Source organism: Leucoraja erinacea, chromosome 13, assembly GCF_028641065.1.
Source record: "Leucoraja erinacea ecotype New England chromosome 13, Leri_hhj_1, whole genome shotgun sequence".
NCBI lineage: Eukaryota > Metazoa > Chordata > Chondrichthyes > Rajiformes > Rajidae > Leucoraja > Leucoraja erinaceus.
The window spans coordinates 32977911-32993998 of record NC_073389.1 but is presented as its reverse complement, the minus strand read 5'-3'; the positions used below and the strand labels follow the sequence as shown (position 1 = coordinate 32993998).

The 16088-nt window shown below is 43.6% G+C and overlaps 1 protein-coding gene and 1 long non-coding RNA gene across 4 annotated transcripts in view; one reads left to right on the top strand and one right to left on the bottom strand.

Annotated features, from left to right (window-relative positions):
• LOC129702824 (uncharacterized) overlaps nucleotides 1-16088 on the bottom strand; it is a 43453-nt gene that overhangs the window by 11073 nt on the left and 16292 nt on the right. For both annotated transcript variants that reach the window (XR_008724446.1, XR_008724445.1), the window contains exon 2: nucleotides 15075-15152. This is a non-coding gene — a long non-coding RNA (uncharacterized LOC129702824). The remainder of the gene's footprint in view (nucleotides 1-15074; nucleotides 15153-16088) is intronic.
• Nucleotides 8004-16088, top strand: part of LOC129702821 (protein associated with UVRAG as autophagy enhancer-like) — a 52564-nt gene continuing 44479 nt past the window's right edge. The window contains exon 1 of one of the 2 annotated variants that reach the window (XM_055644827.1): nucleotides 8004-9308. The gene's annotated coding sequence lies outside the window, so the exon portion shown is untranslated. Of the gene's footprint in view, nucleotides 9395-16088 lie in introns of both variants that reach the window. The other variant, XM_055644828.1, reaches the window with a different exon arrangement.

Here is a 16088-nt window from a genome sequence, read left to right as displayed (position 1 = left end):
TAGCCCTCTCTTGAAAGCATCCAGAAAACCTGCCTCCCCCACCCTCTGAAGCAGAGAATTCCACAGACTCACCACGCTCTGTGAGAAAAAGTGTTTCCTTGTCTCCGTTCTAAATGGCTTACTCCTTATTCTTAAACTGTGGTTTAAGAATAAGGACAATTACTCCCCCAATATCGGGAACATGTTTCCTGCCTCTAGCATGTCCAAGCCCTTAACAATCTTATATGTTTCAATGAGATGCCCTCTCATCCTTCTAAACGCCAGAGTGTACAAGCCCAGCTGCTCCATTCTCTCAGCATATGACAGTCCCGCCATCCCAGGAATTAACCTTGTAAACCTACACTGCACTCCCTCCATAGCAAGAATGTCCTTCCTCAAATTAGGGGACCAAACCTGCACACAATACTCCAGGTGTGGTCTCACTAGGGCTCTGTACAACAGCAGAAGGACCTCTTTGCTCCTATATTCGATTCCTCTTGTTATAAAGGCCAACATGCCATTCACTTTCTTCACTGCCTGCTGTACCTGCATGCTCACTTTAATAGACTGATGAACAAGGACCCCCAGATCCCATTGTACTTCACCTTTTCCCAACTTGACGCCATTTGGATAGTAATCTGCCTTCCTGTTTTTGCTACCAAAGTGAATAACCTCACATTTATCCGCATTAAACTTCATCTGCCATGCATGTGCCCACTCCCCCAACCTGTCCAAGTCACCCTGCATTCTCATAGCATCCTCCCAGCTTTGTGTCATCTGCAAATTTGCTAATGTTACTTTGAATCCCTTCATACAACTCATTGATGTATATTGCAAATAGCTGCGGTCCCAGCACCGAGCCTTGCGGTACCCCACTAGTCACTGCCTGCTATTCTGAAAAGGACCAGTTAATCCCTACTCTTTGTTTCCTGTCTGCCAACCAATTCTCTATCCATGTCAGCACTCTACCCCCAATACCATAAGCCCCAATTCTGCCCACTAATCTCCTATGTGGGGCCTTATCAAATGCTTTTTGAAAGTCCAGGTACACTAAATCCACTGGCTCTCCATTGTCCATTTTCCTAGTTACATCTTCAAAAAATTCCAGGAGATTAGTCAAGCATGATTTCCCCTTTGGAAATCCATGGAATGGAATGCTATTTATTGTAATTTCGTTCAAACCTAGGTTTGAATGACAATAAATAGCATTCCATTCCATGCTGATTCGGACCGATCCTGTTACTGCTATCCAAATGTGTGGCTATTTCATCTTTTATAATTGCCTTCAGCATCTTCCCCCCCCCCCACCGATGTCAGGCTAACTGGTCTATAATTCCCTGTTTTCTCTCCTGCCTTTCTTAAAAAGTGGGATAATATTAGCTACCCTCCAATCCACAGGAACTGATCCTGAGTCTATAGAACATTGGTAAATTATCGCCAATGCATCCATGATTTCTAGAGTCACTTCCTTAAGTACCCTGGGATGCAGACCATCAGGCCCTGGGGATTTATCAGCCTTCAGTCCCATCAGTCTATCCAACACCATTTCCTGCCTAATGTGGATTTCCTTCGGTTCCTCCGTCACCCCAGATCCTCTGGCCACTTCTATATCAGGACGTCACTAAGGTAGACTCAAACAATCTCCCAGAAGAACTGGAGAACAGAGGATCGAAGGGGGTTGAGGAACTGAAAGAATTTTTCATTAGACAAGAAATAGTATTGGATAGGTTAATGGGACTGAAGGATGATAAATCCCCTGGGGTCTAGAAATAGTGGACACATTGGTGATCATTTTCTAATGTTCAATAGATTCAGGATCAATTCCTATGGATTGGAGGATAGCTAATGTTATCCCACTTTTCAAGAAAGGAGCGAGAGAGAAAACAGGGAATTACAGACCAGTTAGCCTGTAACTTCGGTGGTGGGAAAGATGCTGGAGTCAATTATGCTGCGGGATGCAGGAGATGCTGTCTAACCTGCTGAGTTACTGCGTCTTCAGTGTAAACCAGCATCTGTAGTTCCATCTTACACATAATTATACTAAATTATGAGAGGCATAGTTAAGGCTGATAGTCAGAATGTTTTGTCCATAATAGAAGCATCTAAAACAAAGCATAGGTTTAAGGTGAGAAGTAGGAGAGTTGGAGGGGATGTGAGAAATTCGGAACACACTGCCTTAGAATTAGGCAGAAGTAGGTACTCTCATAACATGTAAAAAGTATTGGGATGATAACTTGAATTGCCAATGCATCGTTATGAACATTTACTGATAAATGAGCTTATTACAGATGCGTACGATGCTTGGCATGTACTGTATACGAGGGATTGACAGGCCTGTTTCAGCGCTCTTAACGCTCCTTTATAATTATATAAATTATGTCTTAAATTGTTCGAATAACAGTTCCAGCCCTTTCAGTCATGATAGTTAGAGCCTTGTGATTACGGCATTGGTATCACAAAAAAATTCCAGTGCATCCTTAAACTATCCCTGCACATTATTGGAAACTTCATCCACAATTGAAATCCTCACGCTGAACATACAGCACAATGCACACATAAAAAGACATAATTCATATTCAATTTAATAAATGTCTCTTGGGAACAAAGTTTGGCTTTGCTTGCTGGCACTAAACCCGAATGAAGGGTGTGGCTCAGCACAACTCTGGACATTTGGTTCCTTGACCCCAGTGGAACTGAAGCTGCATAGTTGGGCTCAACCCACAAGCAATTCTCTCTTGTTTAGCATAATGACTAAAGATGAATGATTTCTATTTCAAGACTTCAGTAACATTGTCTCAGCTTCACATAATTGCTTCAACCTTCAGTATATATTTTTCCCTCCATTATAAATCCTACACCTGGTGCAGGGACCAGCAGTTGGACAAGACTGCTACGTCTGTACACCACAAAATGTTTACTAGGATGCAGACACTGCCGCCTCACCTTTTTCCTCGTGGCACATGTCGGCCCATACGATGGATCAAGAAACCTTTGGGCTGGGGGGTCAAGTCTGAAGAGCTGGGGTGAGCTACGTTTCTGTGAAACAAAGTGCACAGCATTCACTTATGTCAAGCGTCAACCCGCGCGGACCAACTGGCTGCAATCTTTGTCGCCATCTTCAACCTCTCACTACTGTGGCCTGTGGTTCCCACCTGCTTTAAAAGGACATCAATAATACCGGTGCCCAGGAATGGTGACATGTCTCAATGACTACCATTACGGTGGCACAAACGTCCGTCATGATGAAATGCTTTGATAGGTTGTCTATGGCGCACATCAACTCCTACCTTAGCAAAAACCCAGACCCAGTATAATTTGCCATCCACCGCAATAGATCAATGGGATGCCATACCACTAGCTCTCCACTCTGCACTGGACCACTTGGAATGTTAAATCACATACATCTGGCTGCTGTTCATAGACTGCAAGTCAGCGTTCAACACTATAATTCCCAGCTCAGGGAATTACTGTGCACCCTTTTACAACTGGATCCTCAGCTTCTTCATCAACAGAACACAACCGGTATGAATTGAGCGCAACACTTCCTCCTTGATAACCATCAGCAAAGAGGTACCTCAAGGCTGGGTGCTCAGCCCTCTGATCTACTCACTCTACATCCATGACTGTGTTGCCAGTCACAGTACCAACTCCAACTTTAAATTTGCTGATGACACCACCTTTGATCATCTGATTGAATGGTGCCAAAACAACAATGTTGCTCCCAACTTCAGTAAAACAAAGGAACTGATTGTTGACTTTAGAAGAGGAAGGTAGAGGATCCACAAACAGATTTTCATCAACTTTCATCAGATTTTCACCATCTGTGGTGAATAAAGTCAAACTACTTCAAGTTCCTGGGTGTTTATAACTCTGAAGATCTATCCTGGACCCAGCATATCGATGCAATCCTAAAGTTCATCCCTTATCCTCCTCAGAAGATTGAGGGGATTCAGCATGTCGACGAATATTATCCGTACAGGTGTACAGTAGAGTGCATATTGATTGGTTGCATCTGGGCCAGGTTCAGCAACTCGAATGCTCAGGAACGAAAGAAATTACAAAAAGTGATGAACACTGTTTGGTCTATCACAGGTTCTGATTTTCCCACCATCGAAGGGATTTATAGGAGGCACTGCCTCAAAAAGGCAGCCAGCATCATCAAGGACCCACAACAGCCTGTCCATTTCATTTCATTTCACCCCTGCTGTCGGGAAGAAGATATAAGAGTCTGAAAACTGTAACGTCCAGGTTCAAGAATTGCTTCTTCTCAATAATCAGGCTAATGAACACTCCCAACTCCAACCAAACTCTGAACTACGAACTCTCCTGGTTGCACTAAGAACCGGCTTTGTTTTGTTTTTGCACTATATTGGTTTTTAATTTATTGAATTTTTCTTTGTTTGTTTCTTATGTTATCTATTGAGCACTGCTTTTACAAACCCGTTGTGCTGCTGCAAGTAAGAATTTCATTGTTCCATTTCGGTACATATGACAATTCTTGACTGAACACTTACCTGTATTGTATTGTATTGTATTGTATTCAAATTTATTGTCATTGTCTCAATTTGAGACAACGAAATGAATTTCCCTTACAGGCAGTATCATAAAATCATAAAAAAGAATAAATAAATAATAAATAAATAATAAAACATATTAAAAATAAAATTGAAATTAAATTACAAAAAAAGCACAAACACAGAAAGTCCACAACACAACATAACATACGTGGCACCCAGGTGAGGATGGCACCATAGTCCAGCCAGCCTCCCCTCCGTGTTCAACCGTGGTCGGGGCCTCCGAGCACCCGCAGTCGCCGCCCTGGATGGCCCGATGTTCAGGCCCTCACGCCGGGCCGGTGGAACGCCGACGCCAAACCCCGACGGTGAACATCCTCCTCCTCAGCGGCCCGGACCTTCTGATCAGCCGCCTCCCGCTGCCGGAGTCTGCAGCTCCTGACCCGCAGGTCGAGCCGGGCAGAGTCGCAGGACCCCGCGCTGTCCATCAGCGCCGCCCGCGTTGGGAGCTCAGCAAACCGCAGCTCCAGGATGTTGGTGCAGCAGGTCCAGCACTCCGGGCTCCAGACGGCGACCCCCTGTAAGGCATCGCCAGCCCCGCTATGTTTCAGCGCTGTCCCGCCGCTGCTGGAGCTCCGGTCGATCCCGGCAGGAAAGGCCGCGCCAATCCAGGTAGGTAGGCCGCTGTGGGGGGAGGGGGGGGGGCGAGGACGCGACTCGAATAATAGTCGCGTCCTCACCAGGAAGCGGCTGAAGGACGGTATCCCCCGCACCGTGCCCTCTTCCCCCACATAAAGACACCAAAAAATTAAAAAAAAACACACTTTAACATAACTAAATAAACAAAAAAACAAAAAGATACCGGGCTGTAGGTGGAGGCTGCTGGCACCAGCGCCACCGGAAGTACAATACTTCCAAGTATTGCCACTTTCAGGTAGTTATTGGCTTGGACCCCAGCATCCCACTGTACTTCAATGGTGTTATGGGTCATACCATTAATTGCAAATTTTACCTTTACATTTGATCTCCCAAAGTGCAACATCTTACACTTGCTCGGATTAAACTCCATCTGCCATTTCTCCACCCATACTGTTTTTCTTGCTGCATACTTTGACAGTCTTCCTCACAGTCTGTGACCCCAGCAATCTTGGTATCATCTGTAAACCTACTAACCAACCTGTCAACGTTAATGTCCCCGGCATTTATATATATCGCAAACAGCAGAGGTCCCAGAGATCCCTGCGGAACTCCACAGGACCTTCAGCCTGACTAATTTCCTTCCTGTTGCATATAACAATTAAACACTCTTGATTCTTGATCTGGTGACTGGTAGTCATTAAAGTGATCTCTGCAAACCCCAAAATATAGATGACTGAGCACCTACATCAAGCCCAGGATGGCTCAAGCTTTTTTTCCAGACTAAACCTCTTACCAGTTGAAAAAACATATTGTTGATTAAGAACCAATTTCAATGCAAGTTTTCATTCATTTATTTTTGACACCAAGCAATGGAAAGTCAGCTCAGAGTGAAAAGAAAATAGGTAAATTGATTCATCCGTATATTTTTTCCACTAAATCCTGAAAATTAACGTATTTTTATTTAAGTTTCTTTATTTAAAGCATATATTCGCAAAGGACAGAACAAAGTGGTGTTTTGTCTCCATTTATTTTTGGTTACCAACTCTCCTGAGAGAGGAACCAGTTTTTCTTGATTTATAACTTCCTCTCAAAATGTGTTTATGATTATTACCAGGTCAAGTGTTTATGATTTTCCTGAAAGATTACATTGGTAAAAATGGGGAAACAAATACGACACAATAACAATCCAACTTAATCTTATGGTCCAGATTTCACAGTTGCAATGTGAGCAAAATTGTCCACATCTGATATCCACTGGGCTTAGATCATAATACCAATGTGAAGGATAAATATTGGCTGGGACATCAAAGATATCTCCATCCTCCCATTGAGGTCATGTCATGGGATCTCTTGAAACCATCTCAGAGACCGTAGAAAATGTCTCATTTGAAATACTGAGTGCATCATTCCCTCAGTATTGTACTTATGCAAGCTTCTGGTTGAGTTTGAATCCTTGTGGTTGAGAGGAAAGGATCAGAGGAACGAAGTCAGTGGCATTTACTACTTATAAATGCATTGATCATTTTTAATTTAACTTCCAAAATGATAGTGTTTGCAGATCAAAAGTTTCAAATGTAAAACTGTGAAGGGGCTTTGTGGCACAAGGTAAACATGAATATTCAAATTATCCACTTGCACTTAGTGTGGAATCTAGGTTCAGGAAATACAGGTTGAACTGAGAACTCCAGCTGCCAATTAAATTGTCTCTTACATAAATCTGATCATTTGTTTTGCGATTGACTCGGCTTCATGTTGTCAACATGAAAGGAGAAAGTATCGACTATGCTAAAAGGTACGGCTTTCTAACATTGTTGAATCAACATATTATTTCTGAAACAAGGGATTGCTGGTTAACACACAAAAGGATGAAAAGTTTTTTGTTGTATTCAGTGAATTGTCTTTCTGCCAAGGTCATGGCTGAGGCAGAGAATTCCACGGACTCACAACTCTCTATGTGAAAAAGTGTTTCCTCATCTCAGTTCTAAATGGCTAACCCCTTATTCTTAAACTGTGGCCCCTGGTTCTGGACTCCTCCAACATTGGGAACATGTTTCCTGCCTCTAGCATGTCCAAACCCTTAATAATCTTATATGTTTCAATAAGATCTCCTCTCATCCTTCTAAACTCTAGAGTATACAAGCGCAGCCGCTCCATTCTCTCAGCATATGACAGTCCCGCCACCCCGGGAATTAACTTGGAAATTTGCGCTGCACTCCCTCAATAGCAAGAATGTCCTTCCTCAAATTAGGGGATCAAAACTGCACACAATACTCCAGGTGTGGTCTCACTAGGGCCCTATACAACTGCAGAAGGACCTCTTTGCTCCTATACTCAACTCCTCTTGTTCTGAAGGCCAACATGCCATTCGCTTTCCTCACTGCCTGCTGTACCTGCATGCTTACTTTAATTGACTGATAACCCTAACCCCCAGATTGCGTTGTACTTCCCCTTTTCCCAGCGACACCATTTAGATAAAATTGCTTCTAGGACACATTTGTCAAAATTGGTGAGGGTTGTTGGGGACACGTCAAACTTCCTAAGCCTTCTAAAGAAGTAGAGCAGTAGAGGTGTGCTTTAAAATGAAATGAAATGATTCAATTTATTGTCATTGTCAGTGTACAGTACAGAGACAACGAAATGCATTTTTAGCATCTCCCTTGAAAGGGAGACACAGGGCGTCGCGGTGTGCCCGCGCCTGCCGCCGTAATTACTTCGATGTGGCTGGTCCAGGACAAATTGCAGGTGATATTTATTCCTAAGAACCTGAAGCTTTCAATGATCTCTGCTTCGGCACATCAATGTATACTGGGGTGTGTATACTGTTTCGCTTCCTTAAGTCGATCACAATCTCCTTTGGCTTGCTGGCATTGGGGGAGAGGTTGTTGCTTTGTCTATTAAAATGAGGATGGTGTGGGAGGAAGAAGTAGAGAAATTCAGATACTTGAAAGGTAGTAGTCTGGAGGATTCACGGAGAAGAAAAGGGGCTTGAAGGGACATGGGAATTTAAAAAAACAGCATGGGTTCTGGTCAGCCAGCGAGTTTAAGGATGGTAGTGTGCAGAATGCATTGGAACCATGGTCAACAGGAATCTCTGTATGCTTTTTGTTAGATTCCTTGCCTAAGCTGCCTCCACTTGGCAATCTGCTTGGTTCCAGTGGCTGTGACCTCAGGCCAAGGCCAAGGCATCTGGTCTGGATTCTACCACCAAGTCCAGACCAACCTCTCAGTCTTAGCTCCATAATGATCTCCATCAAGAGAACCCCCTCCACTTCGTGTTGATGATTTTCAAAGTAAAATGAATTTTGTTTTTAACTTCATTGGCAAACTATTACACTTAGACCTTTATTTACTCAGAGTAGCAACATGATGAAAATCCCACTGAGAATTGAGTCTTTGAGTTGATTGAAGGGAATAAGAAAAAGGCAGGAAAGCTGCTGGAACAAGTTGCTCACCGTCTTGTTCTCCCACTGAATAAGCTGCCATTTATATTTCTGGTCAATATGTGGGTCTCTTCTTGCCCTTCATTATTGTAGGTTGCTTTGTCACTTTAATTATATTTAGACTTCAATAGCAAATCTATTAAAGGGTGCAGAATGATAAGCTGTTAGCATGACACTTAGGAATGCATCTGTCTGGGCGTGATTCATAAATAAAATATATACAACCTGTTTTCCATATTTTGCAGCCCTGCACCTCTGGGTATGAAAGATACCTTTGGCAAACAGGAAATATGGACATCATTTTCTTTCTATACTTGACTGTACCTACTCCCATGCACCTAACTGTATGTCTGCTTTGCACCTAATTCCCCTGGAATAAAGGGTAACTCATCATACAGCATAGAAATGGGCCTTTTGGCCCATCAGGTCCATACCAACTGTGACGTCTGTCTGCATAAGGCCTGTATTCCTCTACACTTTTCCTTTCCGCGTACTGTCCAAATGCCTTTCAAATGTTGTAATTGTACCTGCCTCTACCACTCCCAGTGGAAGCTTGTTTCAGAAAACCACCACCCTCTGTGAAAATTTACCAATCACACCATGATAGCTTGTTTACACACTTGACGTGATAGTTCTGAACACATCCAACCTGCTTTTAGGTTACTCTGACATAATTCACTTTGACTGCTTTGCTGAATCATGGCAGCTGCTTTTTCTCTCTCTTTCTCTCCACCAGGTAAGGCTCAGTAATGAGGAGCTGTGATTTTTTTTTGTACCTTGAAGCTGCAGGCCAGAATGGTGGTGATGTGCAGGGACCTGCAGGTGAGTGGAGAAAATGCTTTATATTCTCATTCATGATAGCATCTGGATTCAACTGGCATGATCAGAAGGTCCAAAGGGTTTTACGTAGCAATAGACCTAACACATTATCAACGTAGCTCTTGAGTCTCTCAGGTACTTTTACTTAAACGTTGTGCTGTTGGAAGAAAACCTTTTGTGGATTAATACAGACGGAGAAGTGCCAGAATTAATTCCCTAAAGAATGTCATCGCAAAACAATATCATTGCATATGTGCTTGATTAAGAGTTGAGGGGTTACCTGATAGAGGTTTTCAAATGGCAAAGATTTTAATAGTTAAGACAGATCAAATGTGTGCACTTGTGGGGAGGATCATAACCAGAGACTCAATATAAGACATCCACCTAGAAATCCAACTGGGGTTTCAGAAGAAACTCCCCTTCACCCATGTTGTGAATAGGGAACTCGCTTCCACAGGGAAGGGTTGAGGAGAATGAAACAGCTGGATTTATAGGGAGGCTGGATGAGCTGATGAAAGAGAAGGGGACAGGGGGTCACACTGATGGATTTTGATGGGCGGAGGTTTGAATAGAACATAAACACTGACGTGAACAGGTCCGGCCTGTTCTCATAGAGTATATTCTGTGAAAAGGGCCTGCCAAACATTCTTTGCACACCTTATCAATCCTTTTTCTCTATCTGTGTGGGTGTTTGGTAATGAATCATAGAAACATTCAGCACAGAAAAGTGCCCTTCGGCCCACCTTGACCATTATGTCATTTGCTCACGAGGCCTGCATCCCTCTACTTCTTTAAATTCCAAGAACAGTCCAAATACCTTCTAAACAATGTAATAATTTCTGCATGCACTACCTTCTCTGGCAGTTTGGTCCAAATAGTCACCTCAGGGTGAGCAGGTTGAAATAATTGGAAGTAAACCTCTCCCAATCCTGTTTCCCCAGACATGATTCAAAATGAGGCAAATTGTAGGGGCTGTCACTGACTGCCCTGGAAGTGGTAACAAAGGAAGAAGTACTGGATGGTTATATTTTTTACTCCCAGCTAAAAATCTGCTCAGCCGCCTACTTTTTGCATTAGAATCATTTGAAACGGCCATTGGTCATTATGCCACAAGGGGTGCAATTCTCCGGAGCAGGAGTTGATAGTGACATAGGAGGCGCACTCCAAACCTGTATCCAAGCAGATGTGCACAAAGCTCGTTGCTAGGTTCATTGTGAAATATGATTCCTCTACCAGTCAATTATCACACTCAGAGGGTGCTGGAACTGAGGCTGGTAACTATAGCATCAGCGCAACATTGCAGAGTAAGTTAAGCTTGGCCTTAATGTTCACATTACTGATTCTTTAAAGCTTCTTCATAGCTTCTCACATTACAAGTTACCCTTTTTTCTAAACTATCTCTTCTTGCCAACTAATAAGTCTCTAACAAAAAAGATTTTGAATAAACAGGTTTTACTCTTGACAACATGCGCTAATATTTCCGTTCCAGTTCTATTTTTCTTTGATATTCCAAAGTGCTTTAGGTTTTAGTTTTAGTTTTAGAGATATAACGTGGAAACAGGCCCTTCAGCCCACTGAGTCCATGCTGACCATTACTACACTAGTCCTATGTTATCCCACTTTTGCATCACTTTTGCACACTGAGAGCAATTTATAGAATCCAACTAATCTACAAACCTATGTCTTTGGAATGTGGGGGGAAACCAGAGCACCCAAAAAAAATCAGACACTGTGCCATGGCATTTCACTACCTTCTGTTTCTCCTTGCTTTTCTTCAAACTATATTTTGCCATTGTCTACTGCATAATTTACTTAAAAAGATAACTTGTTCACCTTACAGAAAGCAGAGGCTTGATAATACACTTTGTTGGGACACGTCATATACTGCTCCCAAATGTGTCAAAAATAAGTCATCGAACCCTTTACAAAAGGTAAATAATGAATGTATTGCCTCTCTGAAATAAGATAGAGGTTACATCTTTTCAGGATAATAATAGTGCTGCATTTCTGATCAACCTAGCCACTCACTCCTCCAAATTCTTGCCTTTTTATTGCTTTTATTTTTGTCGTCTTAAGGCGTTCATGATGTACTTTTATCAATCTCTTTAGCTTTTTAGAGGCAATTCATCCCTTCCTTTCATCTGATGCTGACAATTCTAATTTCTTGGCTCCATGAACAAGGAACCACATTGGTCATGTGGCAGCAAATTTGCTATCCATGCTCTCCTCTTCCTGGGATCCTCTGATCTATCTAAAGTATAATTCACTATTAGTCCTTTGCATATCTGATACCTTGCTGGATGCAGGTGAATAATTTATAACAGACATAATTAATCTTCGTGTAAACTACCATTCAATAGAGTACAACATTGATAACCATATAACCATATAACAATTACAGCACGGAAACAGGCCATCTCGACCCTTCTAGTCCGTGCCGAACACATAATCTCCCCTAGTCTGTGTTTTTATGTAGTTTTTGTTATTTTATGTTGGGGTGTGTGTGTGGGGGGATGGGGGTGGGAAACTTTTGAATCTCTCCCTGCACTGGAGACCCGACCTTTTCTCGTCGGGTTTCCGTTGTCGTTGGGGCCGCAACGAGGAGCGGCCTCCAACAGGAAGAAGCCGGGGACTCTGGTGCTGACTCACCGTTGCCGTCGCGGAGCTGGCCGAGACCGGAGCGGGTGGAGCGGTGGAGGAGCGCTGCTGCTGCTGCTGCCGCTGCTGCTGCTGCTGCTGCTGCTGCCGATGCCGCTGCTGCTGCTGAGTCGGAGGCTGCTACTGCGGGTCTGCGGACGGCGGCACCGGGAGCCCGCGGATCCCTGGAGGGAGACCGCTTTTCGGGGCTCCTGCAACGGCGAATTCTCCCGCCCGTGTTGCGGGGTTGAAGAGCTCCTGGAGCGGGGCCTGACACCACTGCCCCGCGCGGCTGGAATGGCCGCGGGACTTTGCGAGCGCACACCGGGGGCTCCAACATCAAGACCCGGTGTGCGACCTCGCACCACCCGGCGTGGCTTCAATGGCCGCGGGACAATCGCCATCGCCAGCCGGGGGCTTTGACTTTGACTCTGACATCAGGGGGGGAGAGTGCAGTGGAGAGATACGTTTTTTTGGCCTTCCATCACAGCTATGTGATGGATGTTTATGTAAAATGTAATTATGTTGTGTCTGGGGTCTATTTGTGTGTAATGTATGGCTGCAGAAACGGCATTTCGTTTGGACCTCCAGGGGTCCAAATGACAATTAAATTGACTCTTGACTCTCTTGACTAGTCCCATATATACCTGCGCTCAGACCATAACCCTCCATTCCCTTCCCATCCATATAACTATCCAATTTATTTTTAAATGATAAAAACGAACCTGCCTCCACCACCTTCACTGGAAGCTCATTCCACACAGCTACCACTCTCTGAGTAAAGAAGTTCCCCCTCATGTTACCCCTAAACTTCAGTCCCTTAATTCTCATGTCATGTCCCCTTGTTTGAATCTTCCCTACTCTCAGTGGGAAAAGCTTTTCCACGTCAACTCTGTCTATCCCTCTCATCATTTTAAAAACCTCTATCAAGTCCCCCCTTAACCTTCTGCGCTCCAAAGAATAAAGCCCTAACTTGTTCAACCTTTCTCTGTAACTTAGTTGCTGAAACCCAGGCAACATTCTAGTAAATCTCCTCTGTACTCTCTCTATTTTGTTGACATCAATATTTTTTGATGATAGTCTTTTGAAAGAAAATTTGCAGTATTTAATCTGTGCAAAGTCAATTACCAATGAAGGAATCTAACTGCTAAATATGAGCGCAGAAATTAGTGGACGGACTGAACTGCATTGCCTGCTTTTGATTCATTTTAGGAGCCTTCGTTCAAATCTGGTTCAGAATGATATGGTATCTTTGACTTTTAAGAGTCTGTGGTGAAACTGGGTGTTGGGTATCAGGCTCTGCCATTGATTACCAGCTAGAAATTACAAATGTTTTCATAAAATAACACAAATTATCAATTGCATTCATGACTATTTGACACAGTTAAAACACTGGGCACAGAATAAAGCAAACACAACATTTAATAGGATTGTGTCACCCTGGTTGAGGGACACGTCGAAAATGAGTAAAGAGAAAGTTGTCTAGCACTAGGAACAACTTTAATGTGTTACTGAGATCAGACCTGTGACTCTGAGTTGTAGCAGAAGGAAGATAGGGAAAAAGGAAGAAACCTGCATTTACTGAACCTGCATTTACAAACATCTAGTACTTTTGAACTGTGGCTATCGTTGAAATTTGTAGATTTATATGGTTCAAAACATCCTAAATTATGGAACCAAAGGTGGTAAATGTATTCAAGATGGTGTTCAGCATTCTACTATGTAGAGGAAATGTCTGTCCTCCTGTCTGGGGGAAGTAGACACAGTCTGGTCATGAGAGCAGCAAAGTGTACGAGTGTCCTAATAACATCCACGTTTGTAAGAGCACATAGATAGTGCGAATGTTGATTTATTTTAGGGGGGGAAAAAAGAACATTCGAAATTTCAAAGCATCCAACATTATAAACACATGAACAAAGGATTGCATTTATATGGCACATTCCACATTTCATTCAGTATGTTCCAAGGTGCTTTACATCTAATGTAGTGGTATAAAATGCCAATTTGTCAGCTGCTGGCTCCAACAAATACCAATGTGTTAATGACCAATGCATTTGTGTTTGTGATGTTAGTGGGGGAAAATATTGGCACAACTGCATGATACAAGATACAAGAAGATACAAGATACAAGATACATTTAATTGTCATTTGGACCCCTTGAGGTCCAAACGAAATGTCGTTTCTGCAGCCATACATTACAAACAAATAGACCCAAGACACAACATAATTAACATAAACATCCATCACATTGCTGTGATGGAAGGCCAAATAAACTTATCTCTCCACTGCACTCTCCCCCCCCCCCCCCCGATGTCAGAGTCAAAGACAAAGCCCCCGGCTGGCGATGGCGACTGTCCCGCGGCCATTAAAGCCACGCCGGGTGGTGCGAGGTCGCACACCGGGTTCTTGATGTTAGAGCCCCCGGAGTGCGCTCGCAGAGTCCCGCGGCCATTCCAAGCCGCGCGGGGCAGTGATGTAGGCCCCGCTCCAGCTCTTCAACCCCGTAACTCGGGCGGGGGAAGTCGTCGTTGCCAGAGCCCTGAAAAACGGTCTCCCTCCAGGGACCCGCGGGCTCCCGGTGCCGCCGTCCACAGACCTGCCGTTGAAGCCTCCGACTCTCCGGTCGGGCCGCAGCAGCAGCAGCAGCAGCGCTCCTCCACCGCTCCACCCGCTCCGGACTCGGCCAGCCCCGCGACGGCGACGGTGAGTCGTCGGCACCAGAGTCCCCGGTCTCTTCCTGTTGGAGGCCGCTCCTCATTGCAGCCCCAACGATAACGGAAACCCGACGAAAAAAGGTCGGGTCTCCCGTGCAGGGAGAGATTTAAAAAGTTTCCCCCCCCCTCCCCCCCCACACACACACCCCAACAAAAAATAACAAAAACTACATAAAAAAACATAGACAAAAAATAATAAAACGCAGACAGACTGCAGAGGCCGCTGCTGACGAGAGTCGCGCCGCCCACCGAGAGGTATGCATGCTCTTCATAGTAAAGTCATTCAGTCAAAGAATTGTACAGCACAGAAACAGGCCCACAGCGATCCTTACCAGCCATCAACCTTCCATTTACATGAATCTTATTTTACTCCCCGGCATCCTCTAACTCTGCCTTATCTTGCAGTGCACCTTTTGAAAAAAAGGGGAGATAAAAGAAAATTTAGAAGTTTGATTTGGAGCAGCAAGCAAAATGTGCATAAATGGACACAAAGTTAACTTGTCATAAAAATAATAAAATGTTTAAATATTGGAGATAAACAATGAGGACACAACAGGGGGGGGGTCTCCAGAGTTTAAGGTTAGATGTTCTTTGATGCAATAAATAAGGTTGGCATAGGTTATGTGGATGTGATTTGGATATTGACAGTCCATTGTCCAAGCTAGTGAAGTCTAGAACTGTCAGGAGAAATTTGTTTGCATTTTGAGTACATTTATGCATATTTTTCCGGTTGCTATTTTTTCACCCCCTTCCAACGGCTTTCTTCTTTGACCATTTTGTTGCCTTTCAAGTAAAGATGAAACTTTGTTCGTCACTATTTTGAAGGAGTTCTTGCCATTTTTTATCCCTTCATCCAACGGACCTGTAAATAAATGATCTGATCACCAAGCATTCCTATTCTGGGGTACATCGGTATCTCTCAGCTAACGAGGCATTGGCAGTGAAAACCATATCCTGCAAATACTTACTACAAATACACTGCCCTTCATAACACTGATAACCTTTGTCTATGATTAAACACTACATGCTTTATCGTGAATCAGATAATGGAATGCACTAATGTGAAATTCAGGAATCTTCTATTCTAGACTTCATTCACTGAAGAGAAACTAGTGAACAGAATTTTAGTTGATGCTGCCAACCCAACTTACTGTCAGGAGTTTTGGGATTATTGCTCACTCGAACTTACTGTAATGTCACGCTCTTTGCAAGGGTCAGTTCCGTAATTTATTTTGTTCAGGCAGTGCTCCTTATAGAACCAGGGTTATGAAGAAAGAGAAACATCCTCACTGATATTTTTAGCAAATGTGCAAATTATATTCCCTGCACATGGCTGGGCTTCTTAA